Source organism: Schistocerca cancellata, chromosome 12, assembly GCF_023864275.1.
Source record: "Schistocerca cancellata isolate TAMUIC-IGC-003103 chromosome 12, iqSchCanc2.1, whole genome shotgun sequence".
NCBI classification, from domain to species: Eukaryota; Metazoa; Arthropoda; class Insecta; order Orthoptera; family Acrididae; genus Schistocerca; species Schistocerca cancellata.
The window spans coordinates 117,221,944-117,249,079 of NC_064637.1; the positions used below are offsets into that span (position 1 = coordinate 117,221,944).

Sequence of the window (27,136 nt, forward strand, 5' to 3'; positions counted from 1 at the left end):
CAGGAGCAGGTTTAATAATGAATAAGAAAATAGGAGTGCGGGTAAGCTACTACAAACAGCATAGTGAACGTATTATAGTGGCCAAGATAGACACGAAGCCCATGCCTACTACAGTAGTACAAGTTTATATGCCAACTAGCTCTGCAGATGACGAAGAAATTGAAGAAATGTATGATGAGATAAAAGAAATTATTCAGGTAGTGAAGGGAGATGAAAATTTAATAGTCATCGGTGACTGGAATTCGACAGTAGGAAAAGGGAGAGAAGGAAACATAGTAGGTGAATATGGATTGGGGCTAAGAAATGAAAGAGGAAGCCGCCTGGTAGAATTTTGCACAGAGCATAACTTAATCATAGCTAACACTTGGTTCAAGAATCATGAAAGAAGTTTGTATACATGGAAGAACCCTGGAGATACTCGAAGGTTTCTGATAGATTATATAATGGTAAGACAGAGATTTAGGAACCAGGCTTTAAATTGTAAGACATTTCCAGGGGCAGATGTGAACTCTGATCACAATCTAGTGGTTATGAGCTGTAGATTAAAACTGAAGAAACTGCAAAAATGTGGGAATTTAAGGAGATGGGACCTTGATAAACTGAAAGAACCAGAGGTTGTACAGAGTTTCAGGGAGAGCATAAGGGAACAATTGACAGGAATGGGGGAAAGAAATACAGTAGAAGAAGAATGGGTAGCTTTGAGGGATGAAGTAGTGAAGGCAGCAGAGGATCAAGTAGGTAAAAAGATGAGGGCTACTAGAAATCCTTGGGTAACAGAAGAAATATTGAATCTAATTGATGAAAGGAGAAAATATAAAAATGCAGTAAATGAAGCAGGCAAAAAGGAATACAAACGTCTCAAAAATGATATCGACAGGAAGTGCAAAATGGCTAAGAACAAATGTAAGGATGTAGTGGCTTATCTCACTAGGGGTAAGATAGATACAGCCTACAGGAAAATTAAAGAGACCATTGGAGAAAAGAGAGCCACTTGTATGAATATCAAGAGCTCAGATGGAAACACAGTTCTAAGCAAAGAGGGGAAAGCAGAAAGGTGGAAGGAGTGTATAGAGGGTCTATACAAGGGCGATGTACTTGAGGGCAATGTTATAGAAAGGGAAGAGGATGTAGATGAAGATGAAATGGGAGATATGATACTGCGTAAAGAGTTTGACAGAGCACTGAAAGACCTGAGTCGAAACAAGGCCCCGGGAGTAGACAACATTCCATTAGAACTACTGACGGCCTTGGGAGAGCCAGTCCTGACAAAACTCTACCATCTGGTGAGCAAGATGTAAAGACAGGCTAAATACCCTCAGACTTCAAGAAGAATATAATAATTCCAATCCCAAAGGAAGCAGGTGTTGACAGATGTGAAAATTACCGAACTACCAGTTTAATAAGTCACAGCTGCAAAATACTAACGCGAATTATTTACAGACGAATGGAAAAACTGGTAGAAGCCGACCTCAGGGAAGATCAGTTTGCATTCCGTAGAAATGTTGGAACACGTGAGGCAATACTGACCTTACGACTTATCTTAGAAGATAGGTTAAGGAAAGGCAAACCTATGTTTCCAGCATTTGTAGACTTAGAGAAAGCTTTTGACACTGTTGACTGGAATACTCTCTTTCAAATTCTAAAGGTGGCAGGGGTAAAATGCAGGGAGCGAAAGGCTATTTAAAATTTGTACAGAAACCAGATGGCAGTTATAAGAGTCGAGGGGCATGAAAGGGAAGCAGTGGTTGGGAAGGGAGTGAGACAGCGTTGTAGCCTCTCCCCGATGTTATTCAATCTGTATATTGAGCAAGCAGTAAAGGAAACAAAAGAAAAATTCGGAGTAGGTATTAAAATCCAGGGAGAAGAAATAAAAAATTTGAGGTTCGCCGATGACATTGTAATTCTGTCAGAGACAGCAAAGGACTTGGAAGAGCAGTTGAATGGAATGGACAGTGTCTTGAAAGGAGGATATAAGATGAACAGCAACAAAAGCAAAACGAGGGTATTGGAATGTAGTAAAATTAAGTCGGGTGATGCTGAGGGAATTAGATTAGGAAATGAGTCACTTAAAGTAGTAAAGGAGTTTTGCTATTTGGGGAGCAAAATAACTGATGATGGACAAAGTAGAGAGTGTTTTCGTTGGCAGGAGAGCCAACTCCGTTTTACTAGAAGGAGGCCGAAAGGCACGCGTTTTAGCTCACGCAGTCTGGCGTGAGGTCTGGAACAGGGCAAGGAAATTAGTATTTAGAAAAACGGATGTAGCTGGTGGAATACTTAACTTTAATTCGTTAATGAAGAACGTCGGTCTTGCCGGTACATGATTCACAATATCAATGGTAACTGATAATGGCGCCTTGCTAGGTCGTAGCAAATGACGTAGCTGAAGGCTATGTTAAACTATCGTCTCGGCAAATGAGAGCGTATTTTGTCAGTGAACCATCGCTAGCAAAGTCGGTTGTACAACTGGGGCGAGTGCTAGGAAGTCTCTCTAGACCTGCCGTGTGGCGGCGCTCGGTCTGCAATCACTGATAGTGGCGACACGCGGGTCCGACGTATACTAACGGACCGCAGCCGATTTAAAGGCTACCACCTAGCAAGTGTGGTGTCTGGCGGTGACACCACAGAGAGGATATAAAATGTAGACTGGCAATGGCAAGGAAAGCGTTTTTTAAGAAGAGAAATTTGTTAACATTGAGTATAGGGTTAAGTGTCAGGAAGTCGTTTCTGAAAGTATTTGTATGGAGTGTAGCCATGTATGGAAGTGAAAAATGAACGATAAATAGTTTGGACAAGAAGAGAATAGAAGCTTTCGAAATGTGGTGCTACAGAATAATGTTGAAGATTAGGTGGGTAGATCACGTAACTAATGAGGAGGTATTGAATAGGATTGGGGAGAAGTTTGTGGCACAACTTGACTAGAAGAAGGGATCGGTTGGTAGGACATGTCCTGAGGCATCAAGGGATCACCAAGTTAGCATTGGAGGGCAGCGTGGAGGGTAAAAATCGTAGAGGGAGACCAAGAGATGAATACACTAAGCAGATTCAGAAGGATGTAGGTTGCAGTAGGTACTGGGACATGAAAGAGCTTGCACAGGATAGATTAGCATGGAGAGCTGCATCAAACCAGTCTCAGGGCTGAAGACCACAACAACAACAACAGATCAAAAGTTTCCGGGCACCTCCAAAAACATATGTTTCTCATATTAGGTGCATCGTGCTGCCACCTACTGCCAGGTACTTGGTATCAGCGACCTCAGTAATCATTAGACATCGTGAGAGAGTAGAATGGGGCGCTCCGCGGAACTCACGGGCTTCGAACGAGGTCAGGTGATTGATTGTCACTTGTGTCATACGTCTGTACGCGAGATTTCCACACTCCTAAACATCGCTAGGTCCACTGTTTCCGATGTGACAGTGAAGTGGAAACGTGAAGGGACACATACAGCACAAAAGCGTACAGGCCGACCTCGTCTGTTGACAGACAGAGACCGCCGACAGTTGAAGAGGGTAGTAATGTGTAATAGGCAGAAGTCTATCCAGACCATCACACAGGAATTCCGAACTCCATCAAGATACACTGCAAGTACTGTGGCAGTTAGGTGGGAGGTGAGACAACTTGGATTTCAAGGTCGAGCGGCTGCTCATAAGCCACATCACGCCAGTAAATGCCCAACGACGCCTGGATTGGTGTAATGAGAGTAAACATTGGACGATTGAACAGTGGAAAAACGTTGTGTAGAGTGACGAATCACGGTACACAATGTGGCGATCCGATTGCAGGGTGTGGGTATGGCGAATGCCCGGTGAACGTCATCTGCCAGCGTGTGTAGTGAGAACAGTAAAATTCAAAGGCGGTGATGTTATGGTGTGGTCGTGTCTTTCATGGAGGGGGCTTGCACCCATTGTTGTTTTGCGTGGCACTATCACAGCACATGTTTTAAGCTCCTTCTTGCTTCCCACTGTAGAAGAGCGATTCGGGAAAGGTGATTGCATCTTTCAACACAATCGAGCACCTGTTCATAATTCGCGGCCTGTGGCGGAGTGGTTACATGACAATAACATCCCTGTAATGGACTGGCCTGCACAACAGAGTCCTGACTTGAATCCTATAGAACACCTTTGGAATGTTTTGGAACGCCGACGTCGTGCCAGGTCTCACCGACCGACATCGATACTCTCCTCAGTGGAGCGCTAAGTGAAGAACGGGTTGCCATTCCTAAGCAGCCTTCCAGCACCTGATTGAACATCATCAAGGCTAAGGATGGGCCAATACCATACTGAATTACGGCATTACCGATGGAGGGCACCACGAACTTGTAAGTCATTTTCAGCTAGGTGTCCGGATACTTTTGATCACATAGTCTGGAAAGAATCGCCATGAGGGCAAGAACCTCCTATTTACGAAAGAGGTGGTGGTAAAAAAGCAGTGTAGCCCACTACGCGAGAATACCCATAGTTTGTTCATTCAGTGTTTGAGAATGAGAGCAGTTTGTGAACTGCAATAAACTTTACACATAATTTAAAGCCTTTACGAAACATTTTCTCGCAGAAAATATAATGAAAGGAAAAAGGTTTATAGCTTACCATATTTTACTGTTCATGCAGTAAAACTGTCGCACGATGCATGACGTTTTAATTTATTAGTGCTTTGCTACTAACTGTATTCGCGACACGTTTTGCAGACAATATTCACATGCTCCACTGAATGTACCAGTCAAATTATATCATTTTGCGACCACAGTTCAGGAGATATGACGTCATAAAGACTGAACTGTGTGAAAACGACACTGCAGGGCCAAATTCGCTGCATATACAGGTGAAATGTGTGTATAAATATGGGAATTGGAGGGCTAAATGGAACTGCAAACTGCTCATCAGCGTTGCAGATACCTTTAACAGGAAAACATCGTTCCAAAGCCATAAAACCTGAACTATGGAGGAATGGGAGTCATTTGGTCGGATAAATTTTGTTTCCAACTTCTACCCGAATTTATGTCCAAAGAGTGGTACATGGTGGGCAGCCACATAGTGGTTTTCCATGGGCCCCATCATTATTCTGCCAAGGATTATTGAGTATTTTAACTAGAATGAGATTTTCACTCTGCAGCGGAGTGTGCGCTGATACGAAACTTCCTGGCAGATTAAAACTGTGTGCCGGACCGAGACTCGAACTCGGGACCTTTGCCTTTCGCGGGCAAGTGCTGTACCATCTGAGCTACCCAAGCACGACTCACGTCCCGTCCTCACAGATTTATTTCTGCCAGTTTTAATCTGCCAGGAAGTTTCATATCAGCGCACACTCCGCTGCAGAGTGAAAATCTCATTCTGGAAACATCCCCCAGGCTGTGGCTAATCCATGTCTCTGCTATATCCTTTCTTTCAGGGGTGCTTCTATAAAGTTTGGAAGGTAGGAGACGAGGTACTGGCAGAAGTAAAGCTGTGAGGACGGGGCGTCAGTCGTGCTTGGGTAGCTCAGATGGTGGCGCACTTGCCCGCGAAAGTTAAAGGTCCCGAGTTGCAGTATCCATCCGGCACACAGTTTTAATCTGCCAGGAAATTTCGGTATTTTAACTCATTATGTCCACCCCATGATACAATGTTTGTTCCTCAATGCTGATGCGGTTTACGAAGACAACAGGGCCGCTGTTCATACACCTCGCATCGTTTTGTGAGCACGAGGGTGAATTATCGCGTCTCGCTCCACCATCACAGTCACCAAGTCTCAGTATTACTGTATCTTTGTGGTCTACTTTGGATGCGCGACCGCTACCCACGCCCATCATCGTTACCTCAACTTACCACTATTTTTTGGGAAGAATGGTATAAGATTCCCTTTAAAACCATACAGGATCTGTATTTTTATCCATTCCGAGAGAAGTGGAAGCTGTTTTGAATGCCAAATGTTTCCCTACACAGCATGGTTACTTCATGTCTTTTTGGCGTTTCCATATGTTTTGTCCACTCCCTGTAAGAGGCACCATATGTCTATACAAAGGTCAAGAAATTCCCTCAAGTTACGACCCGATTGTTTGTCGTCACGGAGCTGGGGTCAAATAGCATCGCCATTGGATTCAGGTCAGGTGAATTTGCTGGGCAAGACATCAAGATGAATTCACTGTGATGCTCATCGACCACTGTAGCACGATTCTGGTCTTGTGACACGCACACTTATACTCATGGAAGATGTCACCGCAGCCAGAGAAGACGTCAACTATGCAGATGTCCATCTGGACACAACCATCGACGTAGTGTACCAAGATACGCTAGTCATGCTGGCACGTTTCATTGATCTACTGTGTCCAATCTTGATGATCCAATACCTACTGCCTTCGTAATTAATCATATGGTTTGGTCAAATGGGGATCGTCTGCTGCGGAACATCTACATTTACATCTACATGGATACTGTGCAAATCACATTCAAGTGCCTGGCAGAGGGTTCATCGAACCACCTTCACAATTCTCTATTATTCCAATCTCGTATAGCGCGCGGAAAGAATGAACACCTATATCTTTCCGTACGAGCTCTGATTTCCCTTATTTTATCGTGGTGGTCGTTTCTCCCTATGTACGTCGGTAAAATATTTTCGCATTCGGAGGGGAAAGTTAGTGATTGGAATTTCGTGAGAAGATTCCGTCGCAACGAAAAACGCCTTGCTTTTAATGATGTCCAGCCCAAATCCTGTATCATTTCTGTGACGCTCTCTCCCATATTTCCGCGATAATACAAAACGTGCTGCCTTTCTTTGAACTTTTTCGATGTACTACGTCAGTACTTCCTGGTAATGATCCCACACCGAGCAGCAGTATTCTAAAAGAGGACGGACAAGCGTAGTGTAGGCAGTCTCCTTAGTAGGTCTGTTACATTTTCTAAGTGTCCCGCCAATAAAACGCAGTCTTTGGTTAACCTTCCCTTCAAAATTTTCTGTGTGTTCCTTCCAATTTAAGTTGTTCGTAATTGTAATACCTAGGTATTTAGTTGTATTTACGACTTTTAGATTAGACTGATTTATCGTGTAACCGAAGTTTAACCAGTTCCGTTTAGCACTCATGTGGATGACCTCCGACTTTTCGTTATTTAGGGTCAACTACCACTTTTCGCACCATTCAGATATCTTTTCTAAATCGTTTTGCAGTTTGTTTTCATCTTCTGATGACTTTATTCGTCGATAAACGACAGCGTCATCTGCAAACAACCGAAGACGGCTGCTCAGATTGTCTCCCAAATCGTTTATATAGATAAGGAACAACAAAGAGCGTATAACACTACCTTGGGGAACGCCAGAAATCACTTCTGTTTTACTCGATGACTTTCCGTCAATTACTACGAACTGTGACCACACGTCCAACAATGTCCGCCGCTCGTGGTCTCGCGGTAGCGTTCTTGCTTCCCGAGCACGGGGTCCCGGGTTCGATTCCCGGCGGGGTCAGGGATTTTCACCTGCCTCGAGATGACTGGGTGTTTGTGTTGTCCTCATCATTTCATCATCATCCAGGAAAGTGGCGAAATTGGACTGAGCAAAGATTGGGTAATTGTACGCGCGGTGATAACCACGCAGTTGAGCGCCCCACAAACCAAACATCATCATCATCACGTCCAACAATATACGCTGAACGATGTGTTCTGAAACTCTTGTCATCTTGCCGTTTATTTGTAGTTTCACCATCCTTCAACCAATTTCCATGGATTCTAATGACAGTAGCAACGCGAACCGCCGAGTAACTTCGCCATTTCCGAGATGCTCATTCGCAGGAGTCCGGCCGTAACAATCTGTCGTTTGTCAGAGTCGTTTGTGTTAGTGGATCTCCCCATTTGCGGCTATAATGATTGCCCATTCGTCTCTGCTCCACTTACACGGTCCAGTCACATTAATGTGACCACCTGTCAAAAGCCGGATTAACCACTTTCTGCAGTGTGGACATTCAAGAAGAGAGTCAGTGAGGTTCTGGAAGATAGCGACAAGGAGTAGAGCCATGCCGATTCTCGTGCTGTGATCAGCTGTGTTAGGTTTCTCAGCTGGGGACCCGTGGAGCGCCCGATTGAGGTGGTCCCACAGATTCTCGATTGAATTTAAATCCGTAGAGTTTGGTAGCCAAGGGAGTACGGTAAACTTGTCCTGGTGTTCTCTGAGCCACGCACGTGCATTGTGAGCTGTGTGACATCTTGCGTTGTCCTTCTGGTAGATGCAATTGTGCTAAGGAAAAAACAATCTGCATGTTGGGGTGGATATGGCTCCCAAGCATAGATGGATTCGTATAATGACCCATCGCGCCTTGCAGCAGAATGAACATTATTCGCCATACCATAATGTTTTCTCCTCCGGCCTGGATCCTTCCGACCATTATTGCAGGGTGTTTGCTTTTGGACGTTTCACGCCGAATATGCCAACGCTCATCTTTCGATGGAGCATAAAACGTGATTCATCTGGAGCAGCCAACAGCTGCCACTCAATGGACGTCCAATGGCGGTATAGGCTTGCAAATTCCAGCCTTCGTCGCCGACGAACAGCAGTCAGCATGGGTACGAGGGCAGTTCAATAAGTAATGCAACACATTTTTTTTCTCGGCCAATTTTGGTTGAAAAAACCAGAAATTTCTTGTGGAATATTTTCAAACATTCCCGCTTCGTCTCGTATAGTTTCATTGACTTCCGACAGGTGGCAGCGCTGTACGGAGCTGTTAAAATGGCGTCTGTAACGGATGTGCGTTGCAAACAACGGGCAGTGGTCGAGTTTCTTTTGGCGGAAAACCAGGGCATTTCAGATATTCATAGGGGCTTGCAGAATGTCTACGGTGATCTGGCAGTGGACAAAAGCACGGTGAGTCGTTGGGCAAAGCGTGTGTCATCATCGCCACAAGGTCAAGCAAGACTGTCTGATCTCCCGCGTGCGGGCCGGCTGTGCACAGCTGTGACTCCTGCAATGGCGGAGCGTGCGAACACACTCGTTCGAGATGATCGACGGATCACCATCAAACAACTCAGTGCTCAACTTGACATCTCTGTTGGTAGTGCTGTCACAATTGTTCACCAGTTGGGATATTCAAAGGTTTGTTCCCGCTGGGTCCCTCGTTGTCTAACCGAACACCATAAAGAGCAAAGGAGAACCATCTGTGCGGAATTGCTTGCTCTTCATGTGGCTGAGGGTGACAATTTCTTGTCAAAGATTGTTACAGGCGATGAAACATGGGTTCATCACTTCGAACCTGAAACAAAACGGCAATCAATGGAGTGGCACCACACCCACTCCCCTACCAAAAAAAGTTTAAAGCCATACCCTCAGCCGGTAAAGTCATGGTTACAGTCTTCTGGGACGCTGAAGGGGTTATTCTGTTCGATGACCTTCCCCATGGTCAAACGATCAACTCTGAAGTGTATTGTGCTACTCTTCAGAAATTGAAGAAACGACTTCAGCGTGTTCGTAGGCACAAAAATCTGAACGAACTTCTCCTTCTTCATGACAACGCAAGACCTCACACAAGTCTTCGCACCCGAGAGGAGCTCACAAAACTTCAGTGGACTGTTCTTCCTCATGCACCCTACAGCCCTGATCTCGCACCGTCGGATTTCCATATGTTTGGCCCAATGAAGGACACAATCCGTGGGAGGCACTACGCGGATGATGAAGTTATTGATGCAGTACGACGTTGGCTCTGACATCGACCAGTGGGATGGTACCGTGCAGGCATACAGGCCCTCATTTCAAGGTGGCGTAAGGCCGTAGCATTGAATGGAGATTACGTTGAAAAATAGTGTTGTGTAGCTAAAAGATTGGGGAATAACCTGGTGTATTTCAATGCTGAATAAAACAACCCCTGTTTCATAAAAAAAAATGTGTTGCATTACTTATTGAACTGCCCTCGGTATATTAATCAGGCACCTGCTACGGGAGGCCTTGCGCAGCAACAAATTTAGCCATTTTGGAAATGCTTCCACTATTGCCCAGAAAGCCAATGATCATGCCCTTTTGGACGTAGGATAAATCACTCCGTTTCCGCCATGTGACAAGGACTGCACTGCTTCTTCCCGGCTCCCAACAAATTTTATATACCGTTCGCTGCTGCTAGTGCTGCCACCTGTCGTCATCAGTGTAACTTCGCCTTGTTTTACTGTCAGCACTAAGTAAGCTGCTCGCTGGTTTTTCCATAGGCCACAGTCGCGCTCTGGCCTTCAGTGTGATTGCACTTCAGAAAAGACAACTTACGGCCGCCAAACGCTGCTGTTGCCCGGTAATACTCGGAACCAAAAATGAAACGTCTCATTACCACACTGTTTTTCAGCACCAGCAACTGATCTGTATGTCGGTGAGGTAACCGCAACTAATGCTCGAAGTACAAGAGTAATTTCACCGTGCCGCTTTTTGCGCACCTCTCACGTGAGACTGCAACACTTGGGTTAAGCCATCACTTAGTATAAACGAGCACCCGCTATTTAAATACAGTACTGTATGCAGGAGCCGAGTGACCGCTCCGGTAGCAGGTTCGAATCCTGCCTCGAGCATGGACGTGTGTGGTGTCCTTAGGTTAGTTAGGTTTAATTAGTTCTAAGTTCTAGGCGACTGATGACCTCAGAAGTTAATTCGCATAGTGCTCAGAGCCATTTGAACCAATTTACTGTATGCAAGCAATAAATGGAGACTTCTCGAATATGCCACGAAATGCCTCACGAATTAGTAGCAACTGCTTACCTCACAATTAAAACATCGACTGCAGTTAAGAGGTGACTGCTGACTGGAACAGAGGACATACTCAGAATAAGACATACAGGTTCTATTAAAGGTACCACTCGCTTTTTTTCAAAAGGCTGGGCATTTTATATTCTACAAGATCATCATGTTTCCAGGGTCACGTACTATCTGAACTAATTACTCGTATTCTTGTACGTCGTGATCCGCAGATAACTGCACAGGAAGTTCGTTTTGATCATTCCTGTTATTATTTAAACTTGTATCTATAGAGGTCTACAGCGAAACTGCAGGATATGATTGCATGTTCAAATTTCTCTTACACCAATACTACTGTGCTTGAAGGGCGGTCTGAAGCTGAATTTTATTTAAAACTTTCATCCAAATAATACTTGAAAACTCTGGTGACGATGGTCAGAACTGCCTACTCTAGGGCGTCTTTGATGATGTACGATACTATTTATGGTATCTGCAGACACGTCTACATACCTTCGTACGTAAGTCAGCCGCAGTAGTTTACCAGAAAACGCCTTTTCTGTGGTGCACATGATTTTTTTTATTTATACACGAAGCATACGAGAAGGCGTTTCTTGTAAATTGTTCCAGTTCATACATGGTTACTGCGAAAGATGGCACAACAAAAATATTTATGTATGTATGTGCCCACATACATAGGTATACGCACCAAGCCCAAGGATCCAGATGCGGGAATCTGGGAGCCCAATGGGTAATAGGTTTCGTATCCTGATCCATTGCAACTAATAGAATTCATTGCATATTTCCAACATTATTTCAAGCAATCAATGAGATCCTTGTACATTTACGTTTACGAACGATTGCTTCTAACAATAAATAACTATCGAAGATGAACAGCTGGCGAACAGCTTCAAAGTCCAATTATGAAATATCCCTCGGTGAACAATAAATGGTTCACATGGCTCTGAGCACTATGAGACTTAACATCTGAGGTCTTCCGTCCCCTAGAACATAGAACTACTTAACCCTAACTAACCTCAGAACATCACACACATCCATGCCCGAGGCAGGATTCGAACCTGCGACCGTAGCGGCCGTGCGGTTCCAGACTGAAGCACCTAGAACCGCTCAGTGAACACAAACACAGTCTAGTCCGCAATCACGTCTGAAGTATTTGCCATCAGCCGATAAATATGCATGGTCCCGCAGCTTTTTCAAAGTATTTCAGGTATGTCAATTTCTCATAACGCAATACATACGTCTAACCTAATTTATGGCGACACAGTCTTTCAGTAGCACTAACGGCAGTGCTCGTTCAGTAAGTATTTGTATTACGGCTCTACAATTTTCAACACGTACATACCACAGAAGGAATGAGCACTGGCGAAACACCTCCTCCATTCTCAAGTGGTCATGTTTACCTGAAAGAGAAAATAATAGGTGTAAAATTGGTAATATTCTAACGCATATTAAGAAACAGGTTAAATTCATAATATAACTGAAGCGAGCAAGTCACTTGAGTGCACCGTTGCAAGACAATCGAGGTTAAAGTACCTATTTGACATTTATCCATAGAGATTTAAGATCGATCTTCACTCAGCTGTAGTCAGGTTACATGCCAGGACTCAGATTCATTGGAATAATCTTAAGAAAACGTAATTCTTCTAGAAAGATGAAATTTACAAATCGTAGTTCGTCTAATTATTGAATATCGTATCAGCCATTGTCAAGTTCAACTGAAAGACATGTAGGCGATTCAAAGAAAAGACGTCTTCGCAGGTCATCTGGGCTGAGTTCGAAGCGGGACTCATCACTGAAGACAATTCTGCTCCAGTCAGTGAGACTGCAGGTCGAAGACGTCTTTGTAAACATCCATGACATCGGTGACCAACCTGACTATCGCCCGTCATAAGGCTTGTCAGCCAGAAGTAATGGTCTGGGGTGCCACTTCTTTTCACTCCAAGACCTCTTTGGCTATCATCCGCGGCACTCTTACGACACAAATGGTTCTGAGCACTATGGGACTTAACATCTGAGGTCATCAGTCCCCTAGAACTTAGAACTACTTAAACCTAACTAACCTAAGGACATCACACACATCCATGCCCGAGGCAGGATTCGAACCTGCGACCGTAGCAGTCGCGCGGTTCTGGACTGCGCGCCTAGAACCGCGAGACCACCGCGGCCGGCTCTTACGACACAGAGGTACGTCGACGATACTCTACGCCCTTCATAGCAAGCCATCGTGGACATACATTTCTGCGAGATAACGCCCGCCGGAACACGGCGATATTTCTACTACTTGTCTTCGTGCCTGCCAAACCCTACCTTGGCCACCGAGGTCGTTAGATCTCTCCCCAACTCAGAACGTTTGGAGCATTAGGGGCAAGGCCCTGCAACCAGCTCGGCACTTTGCTGTATAGTGCGCTAATGAGACAGAATTTGGCACGATGTCCCTCAGGAGTAGATCCAACAATGTCAACCTGTGCCCAAGCCTAATAACTGCTTGCATAAGGGCCAGACGTGGACCAATGAGTCATTGGCTTGCTCGATTTGTGAAGCTCTTTCTCTTTAATGAATCATCCGATGTTCCTGAAACTGTAATCATCAGAGAGAGAGAGAGAGAGAGAGAGAGAGTAAAATATATGGTTGCTATCTGAAATCATATCCTCATGGGATGAAATCGAGGGTATACAATGAATTATGGAATAAAGCTATAGCCGACCGCTGTGACCGAGCGGTTCTAGGTGCTTCAGTCTGAAACCGTGTTGCTGCTACGGTCGCAGGTTCGAATCCTGCCTCGGGCATGGATGTGTGTGTTGTCCTTAGGTTAGTTCTAAGTCCAGGGGACTGATGACCTCAGATGTTAAATCCCATAGCGCTTAGAGCCATTTGATCCATTTTTTGAATAAAGCTATAAAATATTCACAAAAATATTTATTAGCATTCCTTTAATGTTTGGCTGAAACTAAATATTCAATATCAGAAACCGGAAAAAAGGCGATATGACTGAGAAAATGCTCATTCATTCTCCTCGAAGTCGAAACTTTTAAATAAAGGCTACTGAACTTTAATGCCATGTGCGAAACTTTGGCAGTTTATCTGATCACTTTAGTGGATTTGTGACATTATTTTCATTCTTCGCAGTTTTTATTGTACCAGCATAACCGAAGATAGAGAAAATGGATTTTATTATCTACATTTTTTTAATGTAAAGTGTAGCACAATGCCAGTATACGAGACGATGAATGTGAGAAATATCCCAAAACCACCTTAAAATTTGTCGTCAGAATCGACTTTTAGGAATATAAGGCTGAACCAAGCACTCATCGCCTCGCCAGTTTGTGCAGATGTTCAGTTGGAATGGAGAATTCATAGTACTGCGACCGACCTATGAGGCGCTGTGTTGCGCACACAGACTTTGGATCCTTTTTGATCTTGGGAGGACATCTCTTAGATCTTCAAATTTCACACTTTTTCCCCTCTCTTCTAGCGCAGAAGATGGTGCTTTCTCTTTTAGACTGATTTATTTGGGTTTAATTATAGATCTATGCACGTACAGTAACACATGATTGTTTGTTTTGCAAGTGCACTACAATACCTTTGGCGTGTAAAACTGAATGAAGAATCAGCAGTCCATCATGAATTTTCCTTGTCCACAGACGAAAGGCAAACTACTATTGTTATTCCACTGTACAGCAAGCGGAGGGCTTAATGTAAAACGAGAAGGAATGACGCACGTACAGTCATCTGGGGTAATGTTATACCACTTTTTCAGTTTTTTTAAATATTGGACACAAAATAATCTACACATCACAACACACATTATAATATTTTAAAATTTATAGTTACTGAGTGCTTGGGTAAGTGAAAATGAAACTAATTGTATCTTACAGGAGTAAAATTTCAGTTTTACTGCTACAGCCGGCCGCGGTGGTCTCGCGGTTCTAGGCGCGCAGTCCGGAACCGCGCGACTGCTACGGTCGCAGGTTCAAATCCTGCCTCGGGCATGGATGTGTGTGATGTCCTTAGGTTAGTTAGGTTTAAGTAGTTCTAAGTTCTAGGGGACTGATGACCACAGCTGTTAAGTCCCATAGTGCTCAGAGCCATTTTTTTTACTGCTACAGAGTTACACACACATTCAGGTTAACTTTTGACCAGTCTCGTAAAACATGGTATATGTCTGTTCAAAAAAATGTTCAAATGTGTGTGAAATCTTATGGGACTTAACTGCTAAGGTCATCAGTCCCTAAGCTTGCACACTACTTAACCTAAATTATCCTAAGGACAAACACACACACCCATGCCCGAGGGAGGACTCGAACCTCCGCCGGGACATATATCTGTTGCTCTGGATAAATATGTGCCGCGCGGGATTAGCCGAGCGGTCTAGGGCGCTGCAGTCATGGACTGTGCGGCTGGTCCCGGCGGAGGTTCGAGTTCTCCCTCGGGCATGGGTGTGTGTGTTTGTCCTTAGGATAATTTAGGTTAAGTAGTGTGTAAGCTTAGGGACTGATGACCTTAGCAGCTAAGTACGTGCATCCCAAACGGACGTGACCCAGCTTGGCTTCCGCAATGAGGTTGGAACTCGTGAAGCACTCTCCTCATTAAATGTGCTAGTGTAAAAGCGCAGAGATATGAATGTCAACGTGTACGCTTGTTTCAACGACTTTAAAAAGGCCTTTGACTGCGTGAGTTATAAAAAGATGGTGGAGATTGAGGTCAACTGGTACTGACCATAACGATTTACCCATCACCAGCGTGCTGTATTGGAACCAGACAGCAGATGTAAAAGCTGGCCAAGGAGTATCAGAAGCAGCTACAATCAGTTAAGGCGTTTGTCAGGAGTGTATACTATCACCTCTCTTGTTTAACATTTATTCCGAAGCGATTTTCAGGGAAGAGTTGGCGGAAGTCGCAACGAGATAATTATAAGCGTAACGATAATTAACCACATTAGGTACGGAGAAGATTAAGCGTCTCGTCGACATCGAGGTCATCAGAGACGGAGTACAAGCTCTGACTAGGTTAAGGATGGGGAAGGAAATCGACCGCACCCTTTCGAAGGAACTATCCCGGCATTTGCCTGGAGTGATTTAGGGAAATCACGGGGAACATAAATCTGGTTGGCCGGACGCCTATACTAAGGTCGAACAAGTATCCTCTTTGAAGAACTTGGGCACTGCAATGGATGAGCAGTGTGACTGCAAGAAAGAGATCAAATCTAGAATAGAACAGGCCAGCAAACATTTTATTAGCACGAAAAACTTTTCATAAGATCGGATCTTAGTCTGCAGCTGTGAATGCGAATGATTCGTTGCTAAGTTTTCTCCATTTTTTTTCTCTATGTATGCGTAAGCTGGAGCCTTGACCAATATTTAGAGAAAGGAATTGATGATTTTGAAATGTATCTCTGTTGTCGTGTCTTATGCATATCATCGAAAGAAAAAGCAAAAAGAACTATTGCTCGCTATAAAACAAAAACTCAATATCTAGGACACAGTGTAAGAGGCAAAATGTCTGAAGGACATTCGGAGATGGTACAATTGCACGTCACGCGATGCCTTCCATGCTGGCTACACGGACCGCCAAACTCCGTCAGTAGAAGGCGCCTTAAGAATGCTCTGGATAACACTAGACCATCTCGAAAGGAAATCAGGTCTTAATTAGAAGCAAAAATAAATAGAGTTTATTCAGTATTGCAGACTTACTCTGAAATATCAAAATATTTGTATCGACCTGACACTATTCAATTTAAATCACTATCGTCAAAAGCTCCGTTCACAGCCAGCTCAGATAAAGAATAATCACAAGCCTAAGGGCTTGTAGGAAGGTGGAAAGACATTTGAAATACGAACTGGAAACTAGAGAGGTAATAAAGTCTTATTTCCTCACAAAATAATGCAGGAAAGTGGAACGCCAAATGGAACACGAGCCATTTGTTACAAACACATACTGATACAAAGTTATCTAGATTAACTGTATGCTGCTGCCGTGTTTATAATGTGTTGGGAATAGGAGACGGTATTTGCATGCCAGGATGTCGGACGGGCTCCTTTGTGCGATTCTGTAAGGGCCGAACGAGGAAGCGACAGGAAAAGGTTGAAGACATTATTTCAACACAGTCCTGTTAGTGGCTACGAAGTCTTTCGCGGCGTGTTTCTTGAATAAAAATCTCTCGGTGTACATGCCGCGTCAATTCAGGATAAAACTCCAAGCTTTCGACCACTACCTCCATGTTCGTCGTCAGGGCTAAAACTGACTGTCGTAAACTATTTTTTTTCCTTTATTGAATTTCAATTCCCCCCCGAAGGGGGCGGGCTGGCAGAAGCTTAGTATGCCGCTCTTCAGCCTACAGACTTTGTTAGAAAGATGAAGAGAATAAATAATAAAAACAGGCGATAAAATCGGAGACTTAAAGAGTAACATGGCGAAAAGAAATCGTGGAACTTAAAACAAAGAACAGGGGGATGATGACGCTAATAAAATACATACGAAGCAGACAGGTAAAACAATAGACAGACAATTAAAAAACACGGCGACAGTCTGGTTTCTGTTCGCAAAAGACATAAAATTCACACCTAGCGACAGCATGGTTTCTGTTCACAACACAAGAAAGACGAACAACACTGAACAGTCACTGGAACACTGCACTAAAAAGGTGGCAAATGTGACATACCACAGCCGAGAGCAGGTGGGGGGAAACTGGACAGATGATGGGAAAATAAAAAAAGGGGGGGGGGGGGGAAAGGAGAGTAAAAGCGAAGGGGGGGAGCCGGGAAAGGAGCTGATGGAGGATGAGGACCCATAAGAGGGGTGGGGGGCGCTGGGCAGACGCGACAGGGAGTGGGGTAGGCAGAGGAGGGGAATACAAAAGGACTCGGGGGGGGGGGGGGGGGAGTGTCGTAAACTAGCGAGGCTCCCACTTTTATATGCAAAGGACGGCTTCTGATTGGCTGGAATACGTCATAGCAACAGCGATATGGCGCGTGGTGGATTGGTGCCCTGTACTTCCATAGATGTAGCTTCTATCCCGCGTTGCTTGCAGCGCCAACCCTTGAATCAGGAGGTAAAGTGCGAGAAGTTTTTCTCTGCGATTTTTCTTAATCCAGTGCACTCTTTCAAGTGTTGCTAAGTGCATGGCCGTTGTCTCTGTTAAAGTTATTATCGCTAAGTCTAATTTCGACTGCTTCCCGGATCACAGAGTCCCAGTAATTCGATGCGTGCCGGCCGCGGTGGTCTAGCGGTTCTGGCGCTGCAGTCCGGAACCGCAGGACTGCTACGGTCGCAGGTTCGAATCCTGCCTCGGGCATGGGTGTGTGTGATGTCCTTAGGTTAGTTAGGTTTAAGTGGTTCTAAGTTCTAGGGGACTTATGACCTAAGATGTTGAGTCCGATAGTGCTCAGAGCCATTTGAACCATAATTCGATGCGTGGGCTATTAACCTGGTTTCTTCAAATAAAATCTTATGCTTGTTAAGCAGGCTATGCTCAGTCACCGCTGATTTTTCGAAATACCTGTATATCAGGTGGCGCTGCTGCTCGATGCAGCGGTCGGCAACGGTTCTTACAGATTGGCCCACGTAATTCTTGCCGCATTCGCAAGGAATACTATAAATTCCCGGCACCCTTAAGCCGAGACTATCTTTGACTGATCTCAACATTTCCTTAATTTTCCTAGGTCGTCGGAAAACTGGTTTTATTCCTTGCCTCTTTAGGACTCTGCCTATCTTGCTTGTTGCAGCACCGTAAAATGAAAGCCGCGCTTTGTGTTGGTCCTCTTCTTGTTTATGGACGGCAACGTGTCTTGCTTTCTTGGACAATACTGATTTAATTTCACCGGCAGAAGAACCATTCCTCTTGAAAACAGTCGTCAAATGGTTAATCTCTGGACCGAGGTGGTCCTTGTAGGAAATAGTCCTGGCTCTGTGTACTAAAGTATTCAGCATAGCTCTCTTCTGAGACGGATGATGGAAGCTGTGGCTATGCAGATATAAGTCTGTGTGGGTTGGCTTCCTGTGCACAGAATGGCCCAGTCGTCCATCCGGTTTCGCTCCACCAACACATCTAAAAAAAGGTAACTTCCCTTCCTTCTGTACCTCCAACGTAAATTTCAAGTTTGGATGTACACCATTCAAATGTTCGACGAACTGCTGCAGCGTGTCACTGCCGTGTGGCCACATTAAAAAAGTATCGTCGACGTATCTGTAGAAGCATGATGGGCGGAGGTGAGCACTGCTCAACGGTCGTTCTTCAAAATCCTCCATGAAAAATTCGCTATTGCTGGTGACAGTGGTTTGCATGTAGCTTGACTGCAGAACAGCGCCGACACTGCAGCCGCAACAACGAATTTTCGTGATTGGCCATAAATAAAGTGACAACTAGGCAAACCCAAATATATATAATGTGGTGTTTCAAAAATACTCTTACAAACTCCTGGGGCAGGTTCCTTACACAAAACAACAACAAAAGTTCATACAAACAAATGTCCGAAAATCCTCGGTTTTACAGTTATTAAACTCAATGCCTTTCCAGGCACTACCCAGCAACCTATCTTAGCTGTGCACCCATTGACTCGTTGTATCCCAGACGGCGCTGTGTTGCCAGGGGGATTTGTTTACATTCGTCATTCATCTGTCTTCAGCTTGTCCATTGTGTTCATGTACTACAGGTAGTACGTGAGATGAAGGTGCTCCGTTCGAACAAGGCAGGAGATACATTCCGTGAGCAGGCAGTCGTGATTTTTATGTGCGGTGGCGCCAACTGTAAGGACATGAGGCTGCTTCCAGACCGAAGACAGCCGAGTCATCACCTTTGGTGCTGTGTATCGTCGCGTTGCCGATACAGCATCCTTGCACCACCGACTACTGACCGTGGAAGACCAGGTGCTGCTCTTACCCCTGGCTGGGAAGAGCACACTCTATGGGCTGTCGAAGAAGAGCCAGATACCAGCGCAAGATAAGAAGCACTGGCATGTGGCACATCTCCATTATCAGCATGGAGGATACTTCCTGAGCAACTCATGTATCCGAATCATCTTCATCGTGTGCAGAGCCTTATGCCTACCGATCATCCGCCATGGGAGAATTTGTGCCGCTGGTTTGTTAGACAACCGTCAATCCATTGCTTGTCAATTCAGTTTTGTTTACAGACGAAACAACGTTTGGAAGAAACAGAATAACAAATTTCCTCAACCGACACACATGACCCAATCCTAATCCGCATGCTACAGAACAGAATAAATGTCAGTTTAAGATTAATGTGTGGCCTGGAATTGTAGGTGACTGCTTGGTAGCGCCATACGTTCTTTCAGCACGTTCAAATGGTTCAAATGGCTCTGAGCACTATGGGACTCAACATCTGAGGTCATCAGTCCCCTTGAACGTATTACTTAAACCTAACTAACCTAAGGACAGCACACACATCCATGCCCGAGGCAGGACTCGAACCTGCGACCGTAGTGGGCGCGCGGTTCCAGACTGAAGCGCCTAGAACCGCTCGGCCGGCTCTTTCAGCACGTCTTACACGTGATGCCTACAAAGATTTTACTTGGAACACCCTCCAATATCCCTTGAAATAAGAAGACGATGTAGTTTATGCATGACGGAGCTCCAGCACATTTCAGACTCAGCGTTCAACATGCACTGGTTGGTATCTACCATGGTAGATGGATAGGTAGAGAAGGACCAGTTTCTTGGCCTGCTCCTTTCCCTGACCTCAGTCCCTCGACTTATTATCTGTAGACGCACCTTAAACAATTGGTCAATGCGGCACACCCAGATGGAGAAATTTATCAGCGTGTCATGAAAGCCTGCAAAACCATTCCGAAAACGTCATGGAGTGTTTGAAAGCGCGCAACAGTCCATGATTCGACGAGTACATGCGTATTTAGAAGCAAGAGGAGGGGACGTCGAGCATTTATTATGAGTTTGTGTGTTGATGAGCTCCAATCACCTAAATTTCCTACATGTCTGTGCTTATATACCCGCACTTGAGTCGCGCTATCTCGCATGTACGCTGCAGCAACGCCCTCGAACGGAAACTTTTTGATCGCTCCTTATACATATACAACAATGAATGCATGTATGTGTATAATTTATGTAATGTAAACGTCAAAGAAAAACAAAAAAAAAAGGAAAATGTAACACAATGAGCGTGGCGAAGTAATTTGTAGTATGTAGAGGGAAGTGCATGTTGGTTAATAATGGCCTATTTCTACCTATTTCAGATGAGAACGTCTCGGTAAAACCTCGAGCCATACTCATCTGAAATGGTTTGTCCTAATGTATGTTTACACAGATTATACAGATTAAATGCTGATTGAGCACTTAATACAAGGAATACATGAATTTTAATACATTTCTGATATAGAAAATTCATTGACTGTAGCTTTGAACAGTGAAGAGAATATACTTCTGGCTGCACACGATACGACGAGCAATACATTACTGCTTGTGTGCAGTATACTTTTAAACACTATGTAGGATGTCATTGGGAGGAGGAGCCTCAGAATAAAAGTTCAGCCTTCTCCTCCCAAGCGACATTGCCTTATTACTACAGTCTTAGTATGTGGTGCCGGTGTTTATTGTTTTATGATTTCGTGTTGTTTGCGACTGTGTTGTGCATGCAGTGTTATGCGTTGTTGGTTTTGGTCCATTACATGTTGATCCCTTCTGAGTCATGTTCACTTAGTGTTCCTTCCTCGGCTTCGGAACCTGTGGTCGTGTTTGTGTCCTCCCATGTGGTTTGTTCTTGTCTACGCCTTCTTCCATACGGGTTTTGGCGCTTGTATTCTTCGTGCAGAGTGTTCGATACAATATCGGCTACGTTATTTATTTTCTTCCAGTCATCGGGATTATTCTGGCGATGTCATTGTCGTTCTGTATAGGTCTCACTTGTGCTAGCGTGTTGCACAGCAGTTTGACATGTACTAGTGTCCCAGTTTCTCCGCATACACATACTTCATCGTTAGTTAGTCCCATACGGTTTTAATGTGCCGGATACGGATATATCTTTATATATTACGTTCTTTATATTATTAAACAAAAGCATTAACAATTGTATACCAATAAGATTGTAATAATGAGAAGTCTTTGTTATTATATTCAGAAGCATCTGCCCCACCTTACATTTTGAAGGCGGTGGGTTACTCTGTATTGTTAATGAAATAAGTAAATAAATAAAATAAATACGTATATGTGTATGTTCCACATCCACTAAACCAGTGGTTCTCGATCTGTTGGGCGCGACCCCCGGAGGAGGTTGAGGGTGGCGGTGGTGGGAGCAGGGGGGGGGGGGGAGGCACGCTATGTTAAAAAAAGACCTATTAGCAAACAATTACGTTTGTTTTCGAACAAAGAAGGTGCCGTTTATCCGGACTGAATTTCGCCCGACACCAGATGCGATGGGAGCGGCGACAGTGAAACCGTGGTCATACTTATAACATTATTTGAAATGGCCGGCCGGGCCGAGCTGGGAGACATCGGCCGCAGGCGGAATCACCCGTTGTGACTGACTACCGCGCGCAGTGCAAGGTTTGGCTCCTGTATCTCGACGCCTCCTCTACAGTCTTTCAGGCTAGGCGAGGAAGACCTGACGGCCGAAGTGGCCGTGCGGTTAAAGACGCTGCAGTCTGGAACCGCAAGACCGCTACGGTCGCAGGTTCGAATCCTGCCTCGGGCATGGATGTTTGTGATGTCCTTAGGTTAGTTAGGTTTAACTAGTTCTAAGTTCTAGGGGACTAATGACCCCAGCAGTTGAGTCCCATAGTGCTCAGAGCCATTTGAACAAGAGGAAGACCTGGCGGCAGTATGAAGCGGTTCCTGGTTAGTGACAGACATGATGACACCAGTGGTCCATCAACCGGCAGAGGGGAAGGATATATCCCACATGCGAAAACGAGATCTGATGAAAACAATTTATTGCTATGCTTCACAAAAATTACAATCAACTGGGAAGAACGGCCCCCGTCTTGAATTTGTTTAACCATTTTAGCTCCTCATAGCGTGAAGACCAGTAAGTTAAAGAGACATCTTGAAACTAAACACCCCGAGTTAATGGAAAACGAAAAGAACATTTTGTCAGGAAACTAGATGTTTTACTGTCTCCTTAGAAGAACTTTGGTAAAACGACGAATGTGACTTTTAACGTATTTTTAGTCTCTCACCACATTTTGCCTAGGATTTCTAAATGCAAGAAACCACACACAGTTGCAGAAACTCTGGTTTTACCAGCAGTGATTGATACAATATTAAAAATATTTGCGGCCTCATCAGCTCAATAGCAGAGAAGTGTTCTTCCCTCTACTGACACAGTGCGTAGACGAATTTTACACATTTCTGACGACTGCGTTGCAACAGTTTTGCACTTAAAGCGAACGAAGCGAATGATATTCATAAAGATGCTCATTTGATTGCTTCTATTCGTTTCGTTGATGAATTTAACATTCAAGAAGAATTGCCTTTCTAGAGCAAATACTACAGCTCAATATTTTTTTCAAATCAAAGCGAGATACCATGGAGTAGGTGACTAAAGTATGTTCACATGGAGCTCGGTCAGCGTCTGGAATTCGTGGTGTATTGCCGGCGAAAGTTAAAGCGGTAACTCCTGAGGCAATGTGGACTCACTGCATGATACACAGAGAGGCTCTGACCGCTAAAGAACTCAGCCCACCCCTTCATGAAGTGCTGCGCTGCTAACGGTTATAGAAACAGTTGATATTATTAAGGCAAAATCTATGAATTCAAGACTTTTTAAAGTGAGGATCACACTTAACTGCTCTTGTCTAGTAATGCTTAGTGGCTTTCAAGCGGTATAGTACTAAAAAGAATGAACTGAGGTATGAGGTACATGTTTCTTAAAGGAGAAAAGTCACACTTTGGCATAGTGCTTCAGAAACGGAGATTTTCCACTGAAAATGGCTTAGCTCACTGACATTTTTGAAAACTTAAATATGGCTAACACTTGGAATAAAAAAGTGAAGGCGTTTTTTAAAATAGAGCTGTAGCAAAACCGAATGGAGAGAAATTTAGTTGGATTGAAAACCCAATCAAAAATGCTCCTGGACAATCATGTTTAAATATAAAAGAGCAACCACCGCTTATTGATCTTACTTGTGATATTTTATTGAAGAATAAACTTAATGAAGTGTCTTGGTTGGACTTTGAGATACATATTAGCAAGGAATTCCCAACTCTGATCCAAAATGCAATAAAGATCATGGCTCCTTTTGCAACAACATACATGTGCGAGACTGGCTTTTCAGTCTTGGTAGCTATGAAGTCGTACTACCATTTAAAGCTAAATGTAAGCAAGATCGTGTGGCTGTTTCCGCTATTATAGCATGTCTAGAGAAACTTTGTTCTCAAAATCAAGCTTATCCATAACATTGAACTCAATAATTTAAATTGTTCTTGTAATATTTGCTGAATTTTTAAATATAGTTCATTTCATAATTTCCGAATGAATAAAAATGCAATAAAGATAAAAAAAAGACTATTTTACTAGCAAGGCAACGGTCTTGCCGCAGTAGATACACCGGTTCCCGTGAGATCACCGAAGTTAAGCGCTGTCGGGCGTGGTCGGCACTTGGATGGGTGACCATCCAGGCCGCCATGCGTTGTTGCCATTTTTCGGGGTGCATTCAGCCTCGTGATGTCAATTGAGGAGCTACTCGACCGATTAGTAGCGGCTTCGGTCAAGAATACCATCAGAACGACCGGGAGAGCGGTGCGCTGACCCCACGCCCCTCCTATCCGCATCCTCCACTGAGGATGACACGACGGTCGGATGGTACCGGTAGGCCACTCGTGGCCTGAAGACGGAGTGCTTTTTTCTTTATTTTATTAGCAAAATAGGCTGGAGGCCAGATACTACATCTACATTTATACTCCGCAAGCCACCCAACGGTGTGTGGCGGAGGGCACTTTACGTGCCACTGTCATTATCTCCATTTCCTGTTCCACTCGCGTATGGTTCGCGGGAAGAACGACTGTCTGAAAGCCTCTGTGCGCGCTCTAATCTCTCTAATTTTACATTCGTGATCTCCTCGGGAGGTATAAGTAGGGGGAAGCAATATATTCGATACCTCATCCAGAAACGCACCCTCTCGAAACCTGGCGAGCAAGCTACACCGCGATGCAGAGCGCCTCTCTTGCAGAGTCTGCCACTTGAGTTTGTTAAACATCTCCGTAACGCTATCACGGTTACCAAATAACCCTGTGACGAAACGCGCCGCTCTTCTTTGGATCTTGTCTATCTCCTCCGTCAACCCGACCTGGTACGGATCCCACACTGATGAGCAATACTCAAGTATAGGTCGAACGAGTGTTTTGTAAGCCACCTCCTTTGTTGATGGATACTATTTTTCCTCATGAAAGGGGAGGGGGGGGGGGGGGCAAGACGAAAAAAGTTTGAGAATCACTGCCCTACACCACTGGATCGGTTTCAACCAAATTTGGCACGTATACTAAATACTGTCTGCGAAGAAGTGCTGTGGGGGGAGAGGGGGGAGAAAAGAGCCACTATCTCCCATACGGGGGTTGGTGGGGTGAGAAGTATAGGTAATTCCTGACATCTAAGCTACCCTGCATGACAGTCATTGTGCAGATAGTATCGAATGCATCCCAGGGGCCATAGATGTGGAAGGGCATGGTTGAACAGAGAAAGGTGTAGGAGGAGATGGGCAGTGAGATGGGAAAGAAAGTTGGAAAGAGAAAAAGGGCAGGAGGTAATGTACCGAGAAAGGGGTAGGTAGGGATGGACACAAGAAAGGGCGAGGAAGGGTGGTGTATGAGGCAGAGGATATGATTAGTGGACAGATGAAAATGGAATAGAGGGAAGAAAGTGGACAGAAATTGAGAGTAGGAGGAAATGGACACACGGGGACTATGAGATGGACAGAGAAACAGGGGGGTGGAGGAGGATGAGGAGATATACAGAGAGGGGGGTGGAGGAGGATGAGGAGATATACAGAGAGAGAGGAGGAGGAGAGAAGGAGTATATGGACTACGTTACGGGGCAAGAGCAGGTATGTGCAATGTGTGTGCCATACAGGTATACAGGCGAAGCTGTGAGTATCAGGCTAGTAAGAAATAGAAGAAAACGTGCTATAACCAAGAGTTTAAGCAACATATCTTTCCAGAAACTGTGTTTTATTATCGTATTACTTTGAATTTCCTAGCTTTGAGCGAAGGGAACAAGCATTTTGTTACAGTACCGGCTCATTTGAGATCCTACAATACTGTAGCGAAGCAGCAGCAAGAACTACATTGTTGAATCAGGCAGAGCTGTGTACGTAACAGCTCACTGCGGCAGCGGCGTGCGTTCACAGCCGAGCGTTCAGGCCGAGCGAAATGCTTCTTTTCGTAGGCAGAATATGGGAATACGAGAGAGAGTCGTGGACCTCTCGCGGTTAATTAGACGGTCCTTTTTTCTTGGTTTTCCTTTTTCGGCCAGTTTTCACATCCCCTCTGTGCCCGCGCCCTTGGCCGGTAGCCGTCTCGCCATTCTCTCGGTACGGCCCTGCTCCTAACTACTACCCGCCATTCGCATTAACGCCAAAAAACGCTACCGTGACGAAAATGGAAATGAGATGAGAGAGTTACACCAGCAGAGGGTGACGTGCTTTTCGCCGGCCGTTTCTTCGCGGAAGACAGCGACAACGGTCCCAGGACCAGCGACTGTTAAGTCACGGAGAAAGCTGGCGGGACCCGGGGCCGTAAAACAAACATTGCACGCCTGTCGCGAGATTTTGCCGTAACCAGACTGTCTAGGGCCCGATGCACACAGAAGCAGCGCGGACATGTGGCGGGGACGCGTCGCTCTTTCTAGTTACCCCCGTGTTAACAAACTGAGCAGCGCATACAGAGGCGCCATGATGGCGACAAGTCGCTTCCTCGTCCGCGCACATCCATTAGGCCAGTATTACACTATCAAATTTCTTTGTCAAATATCTTTGTCCAATATCTTTGTCAAAGATATTTGATGGTGTAACAGGGAACTTTGTCAAATGTCGTCCAATCTTTGATCAAATCTAGGGCCTCGCTGTAGATTTGATCAAAGAAGTCGCTTGTCTTCTGTTCATTGCAATGTGACATGTTACCACATGGAGCGCTAGCATCGCTGCATTCTGTCGTCTGTGGTGTTTTTATAAACATTGCCGATAAATACAGTTGGTGTGTGCCGACAACTACAAAATTAATAGAGATGTATGAAGCTCATGAGGCGCTTTACAACGTGAGGCACGCTGAATACAAAAATAGATTACGAAGATTGGAGAACTGACCTAACCTAACCTAACCTAACCATCTCCTGTAGCGAGGAATCGGAGTGTTAAACAGTGAGTCTGCCTTCTGCAGATGTAGCAGTTCTTAAGTGAATATTGTGCTTTGTGATATGAGGATACACTTCATTGAGCACATACAGAAATGTGGTACATGCAACTGCTGCAGTTAATAACAAGTTGTTGTCATCCATGTTGA

The 27,136-nt window shown here is 44.7% G+C and overlaps 1 protein-coding gene and 1 pseudogene across 1 annotated transcript in view; one reads left to right on the top strand and one right to left on the bottom strand.

Moving 5' to 3' along the window:
- The window catches only part of LOC126109619 (all trans-polyprenyl-diphosphate synthase PDSS1), a 793,792-nt gene that overhangs the window by 590,213 nt on the left and 176,443 nt on the right, over positions 1 to 27,136 (bottom strand). The gene's annotated exons all lie outside the window — the stretch shown is intronic.
- Positions 24,165 to 24,282, top strand: LOC126110029 (5S ribosomal RNA; annotated as a pseudogene).